Genomic DNA, 20,527 nt, shown 5'->3' on the forward strand with positions numbered 1-20,527 from the left:
TAGTTTACTATACTATGTAGCTTGTACTGTGGCACTGTATATTTGGTTTAATGAATACTATGCATTCATGAAAATGCTTTTTTTCATTATTTGTATACAGTAAGTCAATACTGCTGTACAGTATATGTCAATAAAGGGACCGTTGTGTGTAATGCACTAAAGATTGTTTTCATAGTACTGTATTATAAAGAAAGTACATCATTTTTTATTCTAAACATTACTACTGTATAAGTAATATATAATATTTAAATTAATTAGTGGTTTCCAATAAGTATTATTGAAAAATGACTGTTTCATGTGTTTTGTGCTTATGGCAGTCATGGCAAACCTGCTAGTGCTAAGGGGAATTCTGTGATGCAAAATGTATGCAGTATAAAAAAAATAGTGCACACTACTGTCCCCCCCTGCAAAACATTATCTAGTACCAAACTGGTCACCTCAGGCCTGGGATTCCCAAGGAAGTGGGCCCCCTTCCCCCCAATTAAGGGTCCCCCCTCCCAGGGAAACCCCTAGGCCTGGGGTGGAGTCCGGACCTATTCGATGCACTCCACACACCGAATGTTTTAGCACTTTATTAACCATTATACTATTTATAGGCAAGTGCTTTCAAGACGTGTGATCCGTATGTACAATCATCTTTTTTATTTAAAAATAATAAAGAAAAAAATAAAAACAAATGAATCAAGCAGTAAATTAAATTAAACACAAAATCAAATCAAACATTCTATTAATAACAGTTCTTAAAATAAGCCTCTGATGATATTTTCTGTTGAAAACAGCATCTATTAGAACATTAATAAGGTTATACAGGTTGAGTATCCCATATCCAAATATTCCGAAATACGGAATATTCCGAAATACGGAATATTTTTAGCATGACTGAGAAAGTTAAACCTTTGCTTTCTGATGGTTCAATGTACACAAACTTTGTTTAAAGCACAAATTATTAAAAAATGTGGTTTAAAATAACCTTCAGGCTGTGTGTATAAGGTATATATGAAACATAAATGAATTTCATGTATGTACACAAACTTTTTTTGATGCACAAAATTATGAAAAATATAGTATAAAATGACTTTCAGGCTATGTGTATAAGGTGTATATAATACATAAATGCTTACTGTGTTTAGATTTGGGTCCCATTCCCAAGATATTTAATTATTTTATGCAAATATTCCAAAATACGGAATATTCCGATATCCAAAATACCCCTGGTCCCAAGCATTTTGGATATGGGAGACTTAACCTGTAACAACTTTTTTTTATATACAGTCACTATCTACAGTACAGTATCAAGCAGTACACAAGTAATAACTATTAGGACAAGATACTGTAATTGCAGAATATTATTTTACTATCACTCCTTTCCCTCTCTGAGATCAGATCACAACCTTATCACCTACATGCTCTCCTCCATTACTGTACTGTACAGTGTTAATAGATATCCCCGTGCTTAAGATCTATTGCTGAGTCCCCTCTGACGTACATTCGGTTCCCAATCACGTGAGTAAATATTGAGAATAGGGAAGCCGCAGAGCTCCCGATCATGTGATTAACACTGACCACGTGATCGGAACCCTCCAGGGACAATACATATGCAATACTAGCATGGGATGACTTACTGCATTATGACAGAAACTGAGCCGAATTATGTGATCAATGTGGATCACATGATCGGGAAGCCGTTGGTATAGCCAATTTACGATCAATTATGCTGAGACTTAGAGGTAATATTTGTATTGTATCATTTGTATATAACTTCACCTCACCCTTCTCGAATGTTTATGAACATGGGATAAAATAAGATAAAATAAGATTGTCTATATATTTATGTTTTTAAAATGATGGATGGTTTCTTGACTGTTTATATGCTAATCACCAGAAGTGTTTGAGATTTCTAATTATCTGGGGGGTTTATAAAGGAGACATTCTGACCCACAGTATACACTCCTAAGGAAGCTGAGCGGCCATTGCTCAGAGAAACGCTTTGAGACTTTATTCATTCACCACCTATTTGGATTTACCATCTGTTGGATTTATTTTGGACTCCAAACTCTCCCCTTGGAATAACTTTGCAGCCTGAAAAGGATTCCTTAAGGATTACGCTTCAGCCTACTCACTCTGTTTGCTGGATGCCAGAGGACTTCCTATTTACAAGTTACCACCTCATACACTTTGGATGATTCCTTGTCAACATACTTCAGCCTTATTACTAATCGCTGGATTGCCAGAGGACTTCCTGCCAGGCTTCATTAGCCCACTGGCAACGATGTGCTGCTATCACCCATTAATTCTGGGACACTGTGGAGAGAGTCCTATTCCAACCTTGACATTGGTGGATTTTTTACTATTCTATATATCGTTTTTATTTTCTTGTTATTTCCTATGCATATTTTATATTTTTATTATTTGTGTCTCTAATTAGAGATCTCATTATTGCACAAGGGTGCATGTTTTAGTCCAATAAATCTCATGTTGATCTAATTATTAGAAATCTGTCCATCATATTTGTTTACATATTATTCTCAGTAGTGCTGGTCCTATATTATATGTATTAGGTATACTGTTTGTAGTTTCTGAGACTTTCTTTCTACCTTATCTTTCTGATTATGTTCAGTAGCTCTCCATATAGTTAGTAGCACATCAGGTGCTAGTGTGCCTGCTTCTGGTCTGCTGTGATATAGTACTTCCTTAAGGGCCAGTAAGAGCCCATTGAGAAGAGCTGTTTTAAATACACTGATGTCTCTCGGTTCCTGTGTGTTAAACATTCGGTCTGTATGTCTTTCCTTGTCTATTCTCCTGAGCTGCAGGTGCATTTTAACCATCTGATTACAGAATTGCTCACATTTACCTATCCAAAGATTTCCAAAGGTATCAGTTTTCTGAGCCTCACCTACAGCAGGGGCAGGACCATGTCATTGCTCCTGTGCATTAACATTGGCAATTTGTTGTGCAATAGTTTCACCCGCGGAAGCATTTGTAACTTCTTCTAGATCTAACCAACTCGCGCTGTACACTATCCTTAACCTCATTTGTCTGAGACATTCCATTTGTTGCTATTTAATATCAGGGACACCTTTTAAAATGATCATCAGTTCAGAATTACTCCACGGCTTGTACCATGTGAAAGTTCTTGACCCGTGATGGTACTGCAGCTTGACCTACAGTAGGATTTGCCTTTATTGCAGGTACGTCTGCAGTTTATGAACAAACTGGATACAGTTTATAGAGGAGTTCAACTAAATCATCATAAGTTGGGGGTACAGATGCCACAGGTGGACTCTTGGGTATCTCTCGGTTAAGAGGGACCCCTGGACTGGTTTTGCACATTATGCAAATAATGGTTTGCCAGTGGAACATTCTGGGACAAGAACACCTAGAATTATATCTGGTAGGTTTTTTAGTTTTGAAAATTTCAATCCAATTCTGTGTACTCCTTTTAGTAAACCTGTCTGATCACCTAGTTGGTAGCTGGCAGGGTTTACAGGTATATGACCAGTGTTGACCATACACCATGCAAACAGTATCTCCTGCAAAATTGCAGAGGCCACATCTGGGGCAACCCCATTTGGGATATCCTTTTAGCCAATTATGGACCTTCGGTTTGAGTCTTAGAGCTTCTGTTGCAACTGTATTTTAAGTATCTATTGGGCAGGTATCTTCTATATCCTCCATTCCCATAGAAGACATTTGATCTTTCAACTCTAACTCTTTCTCATACTCTAGCAATGCCCCTGTACCTATCCATATATCAAGCCTCTGGGTCAGTCCTTTGCGCATCACATACCCATGATGCTTTAATTTTAAATCATTCATCTTTATCGAGTCAAGGGTGCCCTCATTAGAGATACCCACTCGCTGAAATAATTTCCGCATTCCCTTTAAAGATTCCTCACCATGGACATACTTCATTATGTCCATGGCTGTCCGAGGGATTTCCACACCTAAGGGATGACTTTCGGTGTTCCCCATACTTAAGTACCTGATTTTCTGGATCTGATACTACTTCTGACCAGAGACTACTCAAATGGTGTCTACTGAGAGGAAAATGGCAACCTACAAGGATAGTAACACTGCCTTGGCTGCTTAGTAATATACTACCTGCTCCTTCTTTGAAATATATACCTTTTACAACCCAAGGACTTCCTTGGCTGCTTTATAATACAGCTGAACACACACACTGCTGACAATACATATATTTGGGTTATACTTCTTACTTGTGTCTGATTGCAGCTCTGTTAGTTAGCTTGGTGCAATCACAGATTATGTCACACCAGGGTCTGCCTATGTCTAAGGGTTTGGGGATCAAATGACAAGCTATTGGGATATAAAGGTCATCACCTACTTCGCAGGCTTTGGAAAATAGGGGTTCCTGTCCTATAGGACTTATATCATTAAGGAAATATCCTCTAATACCTCCTGGCCTGACCAGAGTAACTATTGACATACACTTATAACAGGTCTCTATCATAAGTCTAAAATGACTAAATACAAACAGTTAAACAGGTACAATGCATATATATATACACACACACACACATATATATATATATATATATATATATATACATGCATGCATCCTGACCCTGTTGCCCAATATTAGTCACAGCAGGAAACTGCAGGAAGCCTCAACAGATAAAGTGGGTGGCTTTATACACCGTCACTTGATTCAACTGATCATTGAGGTCAGAATTGTAAGTCCGCTTAGGTCAGGGGTGCCCACACTCACTTCCGACCGGGCAAGCCAGTCGTGGTGTCAGAATTGTAAGTCCGCTTAGGTCAGGGGCACCCAGCCTCACTTCCGACCGGGCAAGCCAGTCGTGGCAGAGTCTAGGTTAGTCTTAACCAGCCAGTTATAAATCGGACACACTCTAAAAATGACTTAGCTTACTCAGTCACAATTTCATTCACACAGTCATATGACTTAGAGACACAAAAAGCACATATGTGCAAAGAAAAGAAGGAAGAGAAAGAGGACATACTTCTGTAGACTGAGGGCCTGATTCAGACCCGGACGCAAGTGGCCGTTCGCTCGTCCGCCGTACGAGTGGAAATATTTAAATTCAAGCACTCGCTCGTAAGTTCACTTGTTGCTAATTTTCCGCCCCATAGTCTCCCAACCCCTCCTCTAGCTAGCGATCGTTCAAAATAGCGACCGTCCGTCCGTCTCCTCTTTGGTTGCAGGGAACGCTCGCAGAAATCAATTCCAGGAGTGGCCCTGTCAGTTTTCGATTGCCTGCTATTTCATTATTCAAACATACTTTAATCATTTCATGGCAATCAATGTATTAATTACCTTAATTGCTATTCACATGTTTTCAATCCTTTTTTTTTTCATTGACAATAAACTTTATTCTTGTCAGTGTGTGTCATTTGTACCGCAGAATACGTACGGTTTCACCAATGGTCTTGTTTTTCCAAATTAAATGTTTTTAGGAATGATACTATTGTTTTCCATTGTTTTTTATAGGCATATTTTAGTACTATAATTTGTTTATTTAAATTAGCTTACGCATGTCACTGCGTCAAGCATATCATAACTCACATTATATTTGTGAGGCTGTAGGTCACATGACTCATACAATAAATAATAGAATGGTTCCTGTTAATTTTCAAAGTACATTAGCCAATCCAATTTTTTCTAGGGCCTTTATTAAAACTGTTTTGTGTTAAAAAAATCATTGCCATCATGAGAGCCTCCGCGTTTTGTAGGTGTGAGCTCCTGGTCCTCACAGAGGTCATGGACCACAGGATCACGCATCATCCTCCCCCCATCACAAACCGCCGCAAGCGTATGGCGTACGCGGAGGTGCGCCGCCACCTGCACTCCTTTGGCATTCGCCGAAATATCAGTCAACTGGAGAGTAGGTGGTCGGATTTGCGCTGCCGAATCCCACGCCTGCTTGCATGTTTGCGGCTCCAGATTCAGGAAAGTAAGTGTTTCTGTGTTTGTTTGGTTTTTTTTGTGGACCTACCTGCGTGTGCATGTTTCCAGTATAGCCCTGTTTGTGTTTTTTGGCCCTTCCTGCGTGTGCATGCTTCCAGTATAGCCCTGTTTGTGTATTTAGGACCTACCTGCGTGTGCATGTTTCCAGTATAGCCCTGTTTGTGTATTTAGGACCTACCTGCGTGAGCATGTTTCCAGTATAGCCCTGTTTGTGTTTTTTGGCCCTACCAGCGTGTGCATGTTTCCAGTATAGCCCTGTTTGTGTATTTAGGACATACCTGCGTGTGCATGTTTTCCGTTTTTTTAAATTTTTTACAAATTTTGGGTGGTGTAAATTTTTAACAAAACCCAAAAAAAACCAAATAAGCTAAAAATGTTTCATCCATCATTTAGGGGCTGAGCGCAGACTCCGACGTCTAATCCGAACACGACGTCAGCCTCGTCCCCTATCCCCCACTCCCACCCAAACCTCCTCTCCCCAACCTTCCCCAAATTCCCCCTCCACCCCAGACCGGCCAGTCCGTGAGGCCCCTCCCTCTCCGAATATTCCCATCCCTCAAAATTCACCCTCCCCTCCACCCCCCCTCTCTTTTCATCCCCCTCCACACCTAGCCAAATATCCCCTCCTCCATCGGACCAGCACTGGCCCACCTCAGAGGAGGACGATGTCGGGGCTCCACGACCAGGCATCAATATGACCGGTATGTTTCCCTTTTAAACTATGGTTGCTTTGGCATTTTTTTGTTTTTGGGTGATGTTGTCCTTTTGCATGTGCTTTTCCAATTTGTTAAGTATTTCTAATGTTTTGGATATATATCTTTGCCCAACAATGTCTAGGATGTTTTCCCATTACACATATCACACATGTCCAAACACTCATACTTGTGTCTTTCTAGTTTACGGTACCAACAAATGTAGTGTTTTTGCGTACTTCGCCCTTTTTTTGCTTGGCTTTTTATGGGTAATTTTTATAGTTTGTATTTATACAATCTTTGCGTTTGCCATTACTTTTTTTAAAAATGTTATCTCTTTTTTTAAAGTATAGTCTGATTTTTAAGTTGTTTGGTAACATAATTTAAGGTGTCATTTTAGTAATCAACACATTTTTTTTACCCACAGAGGACCAGAGGCGGATGCAAGCAATGCAGGCGGGCTTGCACACATTGAGGGGCTATGTCATAGGGATGCTTGTGGTCCTTGATCACATGTTGGCGGTGCTGTGCCACAATTTTTTTTTTTTTTAGCCATAAAAATTTTGTTACAAATAAAATATATTTTGATTTATTAAAGTCTCATTCCTTGTATGTAAATATTAGATTGTTTAACCTTCCATAAGTCGAGTATTGGAGCATGTTTTTTAAAGTAAGGTAAATTAGATTGTTGAAAGCTCAAGTAAGTATGTAAGCTGGCACATTAAACACCTAACAATACCAATAGGTTTGTAGAATTACCAGCATTTTTTATTTTTTTTTGGTGGGTAATGTAAATATTAATTCAAACCTGCTTAGGCCTAGATTAGAAAACATACTGATTTACCATAATACCTTTGGTGTTTGTTTTTAGCCACAAAGCATGTTAAAATACTTTACAATTTAACACATTACAGGATTAGCCATTAAGAAAGTTTGCCTTTTTTGGACCAGGTTACACTTGCTTGTAATTTACCAAGGAAAAGTCTTTTTAACGTAAAGCAAAAATTTAATACACACAAATAATAAACAGAAAGTGAATTGTGACAATCAATTCACACAGTGAAAACACACTCCAAAAAACAACCAACACCAAAAAACAACAATCAAGAACTGTTTGAAGAAGTAGCAGGCCAACATGAATCCACAAATGAGGCAAAGAAATAATTGTTCCAGAAGTTATATCCAATGTGGCCACATGAAGACAATTTTTGGGATCAGGTAGTAGGCATCGTTTTTTCGGGTAATTTTAGGGAATAAAAGACAAAAAAAAATAAAAAATTTTTAAATTGGCCATTAAAATCTTACATGTCTACATTGTGTCAATTAACTAAATGTTTGGTCAATAATTACCTAAAATATCTGGCCACCACATCATTGCGTATGGCCCCCCCACATACTGACCTCCGACCAACCTCGGGGGGGCCATCCTCAGGCAAGGCATCCTCTGGCTGCATTGGGACACCACTCCTTATGGCGATGTTGTGAAATATCCCACACAGGACCACAATTTTCGAAACCATATCCGGCAAATACATGAGGTCGCGCCCAGAGCGGTGGAGGCATTTGAATCGGCCTTTTAAAAGGCCGATACAGCACTCCACCACCTGCCTGGTGGCTGTAAGTGCGGAATTATACTCACTTTGTGGCCCTGGTGTGGGAGCCAAATAAGGAATGAGCAGCCAGGGCGTGCAATGGTAACCACTGTCTCCTGTGAAAATAAAAAAACAAACATCAGGACCATTGTGTAACAAGCTTTGCAGTGGTTGCAACAGAAGGTGTCAACTTGGCATTCAGGCACAGGATCTGGAGGGAGGCATCACATACCACCATTACATTCAGTGAATGAAAGTGTTTGCGGTTCCTAAAAATAGCCTCCAGCCTTGCTGGAGGCTGAAGTGGTATGTGAGTGCCATCCACAACACCTATGATGTGTGGGAAGCCAGCTATTTGGTAAAAATTGGCCTTTCCACACTAAGGGAACCATATCCACTGGCATTTTAATAAAATGATGGAGGTGTTTAAAAATGGCCTCCATCACTGCCCTCAGGATCCTTGAAAAGGAGGATTGGGAGATTCCGGCAACTATTCCCACCGTGGTTTGAAAGGATCCTGAGGCACAGAAATGTAACACTGACATTAATTGCGTAAGTGGTGGTATTGCTGTAGGACTGTCAATTTGCCATTCAAGATCACTCTCTATTAATGAGAGAGTGTCTAGGATGATTTGTGGAGGAAGACGGTATCGTCTTAATACCTCATCATCTGGCATTCCAAAAAGGGTGACACGTGTTCTATATATCTGGGGCCTTGCACGCCTACGAGGCCTACGCCTGGGACGAAGTTGAGGTTGGCCAGGTTCTGGAACCATGGCCAAGATAATACGACCAACATCAACCTGAAATGGTAAGCCAGGTAGTTATTGTTTTAGACAAATGTGTAAAGAAAAATATACTTATCTTTTTTAAGAAATCCAAAGATGCTTACAGGCCGGGGTCTTGACATGAGTAGAACAACCTACATTTCAAAAGTAGAAAATATATTTATTTATTTTTTATTAATTATTTATTTAATATTGGGAAAACTTGGATTGTAAACACATTTTTTAGGGTTAAAAAAACGAGAAGGGAGCACATATTAGTTCGGAAAATCGCACACTACATTTAGTGATAAAACATGATTTTACACTGAAAAAATAAAAACACATTAGTGCGCTAAATAGTATGCATTTTTGTACAGTTCAATAAGGAGACATTAGTGCGCTAAATAGTACCCATTTTTTACAGTTAAAACAAGACACATTAGTTCGCTAAATATTACGCTACTTTTACAGTTCAATAAGGAGACATTAGTGCGCTAAATAGTACGCATTTTTGTACAGTTCAATAAGGAGACATTAGTGCGCTAAATAGTACCCATTTTTTACAGTTAAAACAAGACACATTAGTTCGCTAAATATTACGCTACTTTTACAGTTCAATAAGGAGACATTAGTGCGCTAAATAGTACGCATTTTTGTACAGTTCAATGAGGAGACATTAGTGCACTAAATAGTACCCATTTTTTACAGTTAAAACAAGACACATTAGTTCGCTAAATATTATGCTACTTTTACAGTTCAATAAGGAGACATTAGTGCGCTAAATAGTACGCATTTTTGTACAGTTCAATAAGGAGACATTAGTGCGCTAAATAGTACGCATTTTTTACAGTTAAAACAAGACACATTAGTTCGCTAAATATTACGCTACTTTTACAGTTCAATAAGGAGACATTAGTGTGCTAAATAGTACGCAATTTTGTACAGTTCAATAAGGAGACATTAGTGCACTAAATAGTACGTTCATTTTAAAATAAAAACAACTCAAACATTAGTTCACAAAAGAGTACGCTATATTTAGTGGTAAGACATGATTGGTCCAAGAAAAAAAACAAGATTACTTAGCAAAACATATGCGAAGACCAACACATCGAAATTGTAACTTCATGAAACTAAAAACACTTACCAAAAACAGACAAATAACCCAAAGTCCAAAAACGTCAATGGGGCAAGGCCAAAATAACTGTAAAAATAAAAAAATAACACATAAGTACTAACATTTTTAAACTATTTACTATTATTGTTTACGGTGATTTTTAAAAAGACTTACTCAAAAACTCCAAAAAAAAAAGCTAAACAATAAAAAAAAGCGAACGGAAAATAAATAAGTAAGAAAACAAACAAAACGATCACACTAGAAAACTCCAAACTCCAAAAACCACCAACAAACAACTCCTACGTCAAACCTCCAACATTCATCACCTGCCACCTCGACTCGAGTCACACCAAGCCATAAATAGTCTTTATTTTCCAGCTCAGATTAAGGATGGACAATAGGAGCGCACAATCAATGATGCGCCGAATAATGCTGACGCATGTATAAAAACGTCACTGAAAACCCCAAACGGTCTGCTGTAGTGAGACCTGAAAGTCAAAAATGGCTACAGAGCAGCAAAGCACTGGCCAGGAGGCGCCAGGTAAGTATTTGTCTTTTTGGGACTAAAGGATTATGTTTAACAATAATTTGGGTAACGTTTGACATTATAATTTATTCAATCTTTTTAAAAAAAGGAGTGGAGGATGCCATGTCAGAGGCTGCTGGGCCTAGTAGGCCAACTAAACCCCGCAAAAAAGGCAGCCACAATTCACAAGAAAGGAGATGGAGGTTTTGGTGCAAATGTGCAATGACAACCTGCCACAGGCACCAAGGAATATGGGTGCAATCCAGAAATGGAAAATGTGGGATGACATAGCCAGTGGTGTCAATAGGGTGGGTGATTGTGAATGTTCAACCCGGGAGGTCAAACGCCGGTACGTAAAAACTACATTTTAGTAAAAAGTGTTTACAGGTCCAAATACTGCTGGATTAATGCAAACTTTTTACCCCACAGATGGAGTGACTTCAAATATCGGCTTAAGCAAAAACTGGCTGATAGGGCTAGGCATGCAGGGGGGACAGGTGGGGGTCCCACCCCTGTGGCACTGGAGCTCACAGATTTGGAGGAGCTGGCCCAGGGGTGTGTGCAGGATGAGGAGGTGTTTGGCGTGTCGAACATGGATACCGACATGCCAGACTTTGCGGCTCCTCATGTTGCCCCAGGTAAATGTTGTAATGTTAACAACTCAGAAATGTGTTTGGGACAATAACTAGATTATAATGTTACTCTTTTCTCTTTTTTCTCACAGAGACACAGGCAGATGAGTCTGCTCCAGAGGGGAGCTTTGGCCGCAGAATTTGTGCTGGCTCTGCAGGGGAGGAAGCAGTAGATCCGGCTGCGGACCCTGTGGCAGACAGTCCAGGGCATTCCCCCTTGCAGGTAGTGGGCATCCTCAGTGATCTCAATATTAAAACGGATCAGCAGACCGAGATTCTGCTGAGGATGGACGCCAATCTGCTACGGGTGGCGGACGCCCTGGAGCAAAGTGCTGCGGCCAACGTGACCATTGCTAAGGCCCTGGCGGAAAATACTGGGGCCAACGTGAGAATAGCAAATGCCCTGGAGCAGCTCGTACGCCAGCACATGTTGGAGCCGGCCTCCCTTCCTGCCGGAACATCAGGACCCTCCACCTCTGGCACAACAACAGCCATCCCTCCAAATGTGCCTAGCCCTATGCCTAGTCTAGAGGCCACAACATCTGCCTCTGGACAGGCCAGCCGAAGGCCCTCCCGGACACGTTCAGGCTCCCTCCCTACCCCGGCCAAACGTGGCAAAAGGCGATGACAGCACTGGCTAATTTTCCCACAATCCTTTGGTGTTTGCCCCATATTCCTTATTGGCCCAAACCTCCCTCTCTTTTCTTGTGAATTGTTTTTAAATTGTGTTTGTTTGTGTTTGGCAAATGCCACTATTTGTGTTTGTATGTTTTTGAATTCATATTTTTTTACTTTGACGTTATCCCGCAAACAAATTTCCAAACAAATGATGGGTTAGAACTGCGCTCTGCTGTATGGGCAGATGGGATGTGAGATGTATTGTTTGTGTCGGGGTGCTGCACCTTCCTAAAAGCAGGAGTACCGGGTCCTGTGTAACGATAGAATGGGGTAGAAGGTGCGGAGGGTGCGCTCGCCCTATGGGTGTAATGCTGGAGTAATAGTGCGTTGTGGTCTTTTGTGTTCAATGTTGTGTGTGGAGTGATGGGGTGTATTGAGGGAAGGGGGTCTAATGGACTGGAGGTGGTGGGTGAGGAAATGAAGACAGAGGCAGAAATGGGGGCCAAAGGGTTTATTGGAAAAAAACAGTACTAATCCTGTTCGGTCCCAGGCACCCAGGTTGGGTGAGCGATCCACTTAGGGGTGTGCGTGGGTGGAGACTGGGGAGGTGAGTGGACCCTTTTATGGGGCTCCTTTCCGTGCAGTTCAATATACCGGCACGTTACCCCTGCTGGACCTTTGGTCAACAGTCTTAGGATGTCTCGGGGGGAGGGGAGTGGTGGGTTGGCAGTGGGTCTGGCGGTTGTGGATCTACACCCTGGCGGTGTCCCGCGCAGGGGTATAAGAGCTCTTCATTCCCGTGGAGAACTCGGTCAAGCCTTGCTGCTTCCAGAACCCTCTCTACCCACCACCCGCAGGGCCGCGCTGGGCATCACACCTAGCAAAGCCCTGCGCACCCCTTTTGATCACCACTCCACCTGCTAGACCCAGGCGACCACACACCGCCCCCTGGGAGCAACCAACACCAGCTCCACTCACAGCTGTTCGTCCAGCAGCAATCCCTAAGCGATCCACACCAGCAGGCACCCACCAGGCAGCGGGAACAGAATGCCAGCAACGCGGTGCACCAAGCCCCACAGTGCACCAGCAAGCCACTACCACACACAGAGCTTCCTCCAACCGCTGACACCGCAGCAGCCATCCAACACCGCATCTGCAAAAGGAAACTCTAACACCGCTACCAGCAGCCCAAGCCTTTTTCACCAACAAATCCTACCGGTAGGTAAGTGACTCCGAGACTTATACCCCTGCGCGGGACAGAAAGGAGCCCCCTAAAAGGGTCCACTCACCTCCCCAGTCTCCACCCACACACACCCCTAAGTGGATCGCTCACCCCACCTGGGTGCCTGGGACTGAACAGGATTAGTACTGTTTTTTTCCAATAAACCCTTTGGCCCCCATTTCTGCCTCTGTCTTTATTTCCTCACCCACCACCTCCAGTCCATTAGACCCCCTTCCCTCCCTACACCCCATCACTCCACACACAACATCGAACACAAAAGACCACAACACACTATTACTCCAGCATTACACCCATAGGGCGAGCGCACCCTCCGCACCCTCTACCCCAAATTTCCAAACAATACAACGGAAATCTAAACATTATTTTTGATTCAAAAACCCAAGGGTTAAAATCCATTTATGAGTTTTAATTAACACTTAGCAAAAAACAAAAGGACGAGTGTTTTCTTGGCCCCTTAAAAATGAGGAAAAATAACAAACATGCTGACAATATTGTTGCACTAACAAAAGAACTAAACAAAAATGCAAAAACACATAATTTTACAACAAATTTGTAAGCTAATTGATTGTCTAATCCAGAAATTAGCAGCTGAGTAGTTCACCTGCGTACGGTTTTGTGCTACTAAAAAAAGGCTATTTGCTAAACACTTTACAAGCTTGTTTGCAATTCAAAGTTGATTGTTTTTGTGTCCGTAATTGATAAATCGGAATGCCATCAATGTGGCTCGGGAAGGATGAAGAGACCATCGTCATTGTGGTAGAGAATACCAGACCACAAGCTGAGTGAGCAGTTTGAATGGAAAGTGGATCAGACAGTGACGTAACACTTTTTCCATTCACATTGGCCGTTTGCATCAGATAATTTATATACGCCCAAAAAACGCCTCGACACGTCTGCGTTTTCCCATCTCCACCCCCGTCACCGCCCCAAAACGGACAGTTCTGTCAATCACATTTGACATGTCACTTCCTATTCGGTATTCGACGAACGACTGAAAAAATGATCGCAATCACATGCGCACTGTCACACCGACGCATGCGTGGTTGGATAACATCGGATGACTACGAGCGTACGGCCGCTTATGAGCAGCTCTGAATGAGGGCCTGAGTCCTTATGATACCCTTAGTCTTGTCTTGCAGCAGAACAGATTGGTAGTCACTAAGAGACAGAATCAAGAGCAGAAAACTACTCACCTAAGATTTGAGAGTGTCTCTATGTCCACTCAATCCAGACGTCTGCTGTCAGGCAGGATCTAAGGATCTCGGTCTTGGGCCACCAACTCTGATAAAGTGAGGAGCTGTTTTAACCCCTTTGTTTCTTGAGTTCAAGCAAGTTGTCAGTCTTCAGATATACTTAAGTATGCATGCATTTATGTCGGCCAGAGAGCGATAGGAAACAACAAGCTTGTATGTTGCCAAAACCACTCTGAATTTATTCTGAACAAATTCACTACTTCTATAGCACTCTGATTTACATACAGACAAAGAAATCCAGTCTGCACATGTGCAATAAATTTGCTTATCTACTGTACCTAATTAAAATATCTATTAATATATATTTAGCATATTACAAGCAATACATACATTGTCAGTAGATGGCAGTATTGCCTAATTTATCAATTAGTGAAAACTAAGGGTAAATTTACTAAGAATCAAGTTTGGGTGAGATTGCAATCTCACGTGAGTTTAGGCATGTTTTTTAACTCGCAAATTTACTAAAGACAAACTCAAGTGAGTTTGGAAGAGAGCTCTCTTTTCACTGTTAAAACTTGTGTGAGATAGCAAACTCGAAAAAACTCACCATCAGCCAAACAGGAAGTACTTTTCATGAAAAAGATGCAACTAGGGAATTTATTAAGATTCGAGTTTACAATCTCAGGTGAGATTGTAGAAAACTCACTGATAAATTGAAGTTTCAAATAGACCACCTCCTGAGCTGCGAGTTTGCCAGAAACATACACAGATCAGTGTGATTTGTGTATGTTTCTGCCTGTATACCTAATGTAAAGGGTTTTATTTTAAAAAAAATTACATATGGTCCCCCCCCAAAAGCCATAACCAGCTCCAGACTTGACAACCACCAGTCCTGGTTCCAAAAATTATAGAGAACAAAATGAGTAGAGTTCCACCGTACTTTAGGAACCAGCACCAGGCTGCATATCCAGTCCTGGTTTTAAATATAGGGGGGAAAAATTGCATAGGGGTCCCACTATATTTGAAACCAGCACCGGACCCAAACCGAACGGGGTGTAATGCCAAAGCTAGGAGACCCTATTACCGGGTCTCCAGGGCCAAAGCATTCTCCCCCCTAGCTGGTCAGGCCAAGCCGGGGATCTCAGGGTAGGCTTTCGGCTGTGGGTACGGGGGTAATAAAGTGTAAAATCAAGGTAAACTATTGTATTTTACAGTGGAACTAAAGGTGCCAGCATGTCTGCCCTTTGGCACTTGTGTAACTACAAGTACCAGCAGGCGGCAGGCACCCGTATCTCCACTGTAAAATAAATAGTTCAATAAAGACATAACACACACACAAGTTTATTACACACATATATCAATCACACATACTTACCTGTACCAGCCGGTCTACTTGTCCCAAGTAGAAATCTGTGTACATGGCCCTGCAAAAAATATCATATACTCATCTCCATCCTGGCGCTGCTCTCCGTAGCCTCCAGGGTCTTGGCAAAACAATAAAATTACTTACACGAACCAAGCCGAACAGATGTAAGTATATGCTGTTACATATACTTATACCTCGCGAAATGACAGATGACCGAAATCATCTGTAATTTCTCACAGGCCGCTAGCCAATCAGCGGCTGCTTTACATGCAGCGGCCACTCATTAGCTAGTATTTTTTAGGCTGGTGAGTTAGGGGCATTATTAATGTAGATAGGTGTATTAGTGTAACACACCGTTAGAGTAGGATAGGGCCCTGCACGATGTTATTGTTGTCTCCCTGCAGAGACCTGTGATGGATTGAGCGAGATGAAGTTTCAAGAGTGCTACTGGTGAGAACCTCTGTGTTTGTCTATTTTTCTTTCTATCTATCTTCATTCAGGGCATACAGTGGACCTTGCAGTCCGGTGCAAGGTCGAGTGTTCTCCTGGTGCACGAGTGAAACTCGGGATCTGTGGCCAAAAGTGCCAGTGATGATCTTCACTTACAGATGCGTCCAAGTTCTTTGTGGCTGATCGCACCACAAACGTGCTCACGCATCACGCTATGCGCCACAATACGCTGTGGCGCATGTCCATTCGTGGGAGTGCATCTCCATTCAATCTTATGGAGATGCGAATACGCGTCTCCGATTATGGGAGTCCATTTCACACCATGCATGGCGTGATTCGCTGAGCTACAGACAAGGATGTAGCTTGGGATATTTGTAAAATCAGAATTCTTGCTTTGTGTGGTTCTTGGTCCCGTAGGGAGAAGACATCATCTCATTCCTTCTAGGTCATCGTGTCTGTGTCCAGTGTGGCTTACCAGGATCGTCTGTTAACCATACGGCCTGAAGTTGAGAGGGTGTGATGCAAGGTAAACTATGGGAGTACACCTGCACGGCAGCAGGCACCGTACTGCACACCTCTTACACGTCAATCTGATTAAGCAGCAATTTTCTATGAACTTGAAGAAGCAGTAAATGCAGGAATTAGTGGAATGCAACAGTCTGATTAAGCAGCAACTTGAAATTAACTTGCAAGAGCATTTACTGTAGAAATAGGTATAATGCTGCAGACTGATTACTTGCTGAAGCAATGAATGCAGAAACTGGAGGATACAAGTCAACAGAGTAGCAGAATCACCAGGAGTCTTCACCAGCAGTCTGCAGAGGGAGAGATGAAGATCAGGTAATGCTGCAGAGACCATAGGGCTAAATGTAATAGACTGGTTTAGCCTTTAACATGCTTGCTGCTTTAAAAATACGGGCTTACTCACATGGATTCCCACAGTAGCACTGGCTCGCAGTCTATTACATTTAACCGCAGGTAGTGTTTAAATAGGCTTCCTATTAAAGGTGTTACCTTTCTGGTTATTGATGCTCATGTGATGAAGAATCCTGGATTCAGCTTGGCTTATCTGAAAGACAGAGAGATCCAAGATGATGGTGCCCATGGAGCGCCACTGTCTCATGGAATGCTGAGACTGCTGCTCCTCTGGCCTGGACAGAGAAAGCTGTAGACCGGTGAACACTGCAAGAGAAAACAGGGGTGCCAATCACCAGCAGCAGCACAAACGCACAGCAGTTTAAAATAATATAGGACATTTATGAAACATTGCCACACAGCAGTGGCAGGCAGGATGGCAGTATAATAAACTATAAAAATGTTTTTTTGTCTATGTAAAAAGACATTCACCAATGTCCCAAATAGCCTATAATGTAAAGAAAAGAGGTGTAAGATGGAATTGCCCTTGGTGCCTCCCACCCACCCTACATTAAAAATGACATGCACAGTTTAAGAAACCAATTACTTCAGCAACAGGGACTGACACTATTGTGGCTGCAGTGATTGGTTTGTTTGGGCCCCCACAAAACAAGCTACCAATGGGCTTAAGGCAGCTAACAATGTTGCAACTGATCAGGTTAAGGCAACTAACAGTGCTGTTAATGATCTCTTCTCTACAGTGCAGGGGCGTATCTATGATGGGTGCAGGAGGTGTGGTGCACACAGGCCCAGGGAGGGAGCTGCACGCACACCATGCACTCATATTATCTAATACTTACCTCTCCAAGGTCCCACATTCGGGTGTCTCAGCCCTGCACAAAACACCAGAAAATGGCCACTGCAGCCATTTTTCTGGCATTTTGCGCATGTGCTATGAGGAAATCACTGGGAAAATGGCGGCTGTGCCATTTCCCTAGCAACCTATGCATGCTCAGTAGACTCTGGGCACAGACTAGTTCCCAGAGTCTACTGATGCTGTGGTCAGTGGTCAGATGAGCCAGTCTGCTGCCGGCCACCGGGGAGAGAGGAGGGGGCCCCAGACAGGGAATGCATATGGGCCCCCTCCTCTCTTAATATGCTCCTGCTACAGTGGTAAGATGTCATAATTTTCATCCTCTTCCTCACCCTCATCAGTGTTAATATTATCTTCACACAATATTAATTCATCCCGGTAAAGGACATGGAATCTATAGTTCATTTTAATGAACATTATCTTTTCCACATTTCGAGGAAGTAGCCTCCTATGCCGATCGCTGACAAGGTTCCCGGCTGTGCTGAAAACTCTTTCTGAGTATACATTGGAGGGTGGGCAGCTTAAGTAAAGCAAAGCCAGTGTGTACAAGGGTACTGTCTGACATGTCTATTTGTACACTGTCATTAAAATAATCCTCCACCATTCCATGAATGGTGACCGCATCAAATTGTGTTACAGTAGAGATCTCAATAATTTTGAGCAACTCTTTTAGACCTGGCCAGATGTCAAAATGTTACTAGTGGGTCTCTTGGAAAAGATCCTTTTTTCCTGGTAGCCCCAGTTCCCAGAGAAACCGAAGAAGACGTCCTCTTGTCATGTACCACTTCGGCTGACAAACTACTCACCAGGAGCTCTTTGCATCTCTTAAGATCTGTGTCCATTGGAAAGAAAGACATGTATGATCTAAACCTAGGATCAAGCATAGACACCGAAATGTAGTGTTCAAATTTAAAGACGTTGACAACCCTTGGATCGTGGCAAAGCAAATAAAGGACTTGATCTACAAGCCTAACATACTTAGCATAATCGCTTAATTTCATCTCCTCATTCAGTTTCTCAAGCTGCTTTTCCAAAAGTCTAATTAGGGGAATCACCTGACTCAAGCTGGCAGAGTCTGAACTCACTTTATAGGTGATTACTTTGAATGGTTTCAGCACCTTGCACAACACGGAAAGTATTCTGCATTGGACTAAGGTATATTCCCCCTCCTTTCCCTATGTCATGGCTTGTTGTTTAATTTTGGATGGCTTGCTGCTGTTCCTCTATTCGCTGAAGCATATAAAGGGCCGAATTCCACCTTGTTACTACCTCTTGCTTCAGTTGGTGGCATGGCAAATTGAACTTTTCTTGCAGCTGCTGCAATCTTCTACATGCAGTTGCTGAATGGCGTAAATGTCCTGACATAGTTCGGGCCACAGACAGCATCTCCTGCATGCACTTGTCAAATTTTTTTAAATTCTGCACCACCAAGTTGATTGTAAGAGCAAAACATGAAACATGTTCAAATTCACCCAGATATAATGCTTTCACAATATTTGTGGCATTATGAGAAATGAGAAATCCTGAGGGGAGTCTAAGCAGGCTAAGCTATTTTGCTATGACATTCCTTAATTTTTACAGGTTGACACCAGTACGCCTTTTAATGAAGTAGGTAATACAGAGAGTAGGTTGTTTGGGAATGAGCTGGCATTTTGTTCTAATGACTGCTGCTGCTGCTGAAGGCAGTATACCCATTCAGTGTGTTGTCACTTTCGGTTGCTCAGAACCGCTTGTCCAGATATCAGTGGTTAGGTGGACAGTGGGTACAGTGGCATTTTGTAGGACAAGAATTAGTTTTTTTTAAATGTCCTGGTGCAGTCGAAGAATTGCTTTTCTGGTAAAGTATAACAGAGATGGAATATGGTACCGGGGACACAGGACCTCAATTATCTGTCTAAAACCAGATGCATTAATGATAGATATTGGATGCAGATCTAATACTAGCATAGCCATCATGGCTTTCGTTATCTGCTGTGCAACTGGGTGACAGCTGTCATACTTGTTTCTTCTTGCAAAAGATTGTATAACAGTCAATTGTTTTTTTTAAACTACTACTAGTATTCTTGTTCCCATTCTGGGATGAAGCAATACACCCAGCAGCAGCAGCAGGCCTAGTGCTCATGGATTCCTCTGAGGAATCCTGGATAGAAGAGGACCTCAGGAAATTGAATGCAGGACTATCAGCGATCATTAATGAGGAGATTGATGATGAAGGTGTTGGCAGTGGAGATTGTAGGTGCTTTGATCTAGCTGAATAATGGGAGCTAGCTGATGCTGGACTGCTTGTTATTATTACTTTAGCAGAATGTTCAGATTTTGACAAAAACTTTTTATGAACGCACTGCAAATGATGTATCAGGGAGGAGGTTCCTAGATGATTAACCTCCTTAACTCTAATTACTTTGGCTTTACAAATGCTATAGATGGCTAAACAACTGTTGTCAGGATTTGGGTAAAAATAATTTGACATGTAAGAGGTGAATTTTTTGGTCTTATGCCCAGGTATGACAATGTACTTCTTATCAAAGGCAGGAACTGCTGCCACTGGTGCCTAACTTACATAAACAACATCCTCATCATCAACATCCTCATTAACGGTGTCACCTACACAAATATCCCCCTCATCCTGTTGCACTTCTACAGTAGCATCCTCAATTT

This window comes from Taudactylus pleione, unplaced genomic scaffold, assembly GCF_031769625.1.
Source record: "Taudactylus pleione unplaced genomic scaffold, aTauple2 ptg000007l, whole genome shotgun sequence".
NCBI classification, from domain to species: Eukaryota; Metazoa; Chordata; class Amphibia; order Anura; family Myobatrachidae; genus Taudactylus; species Taudactylus pleione.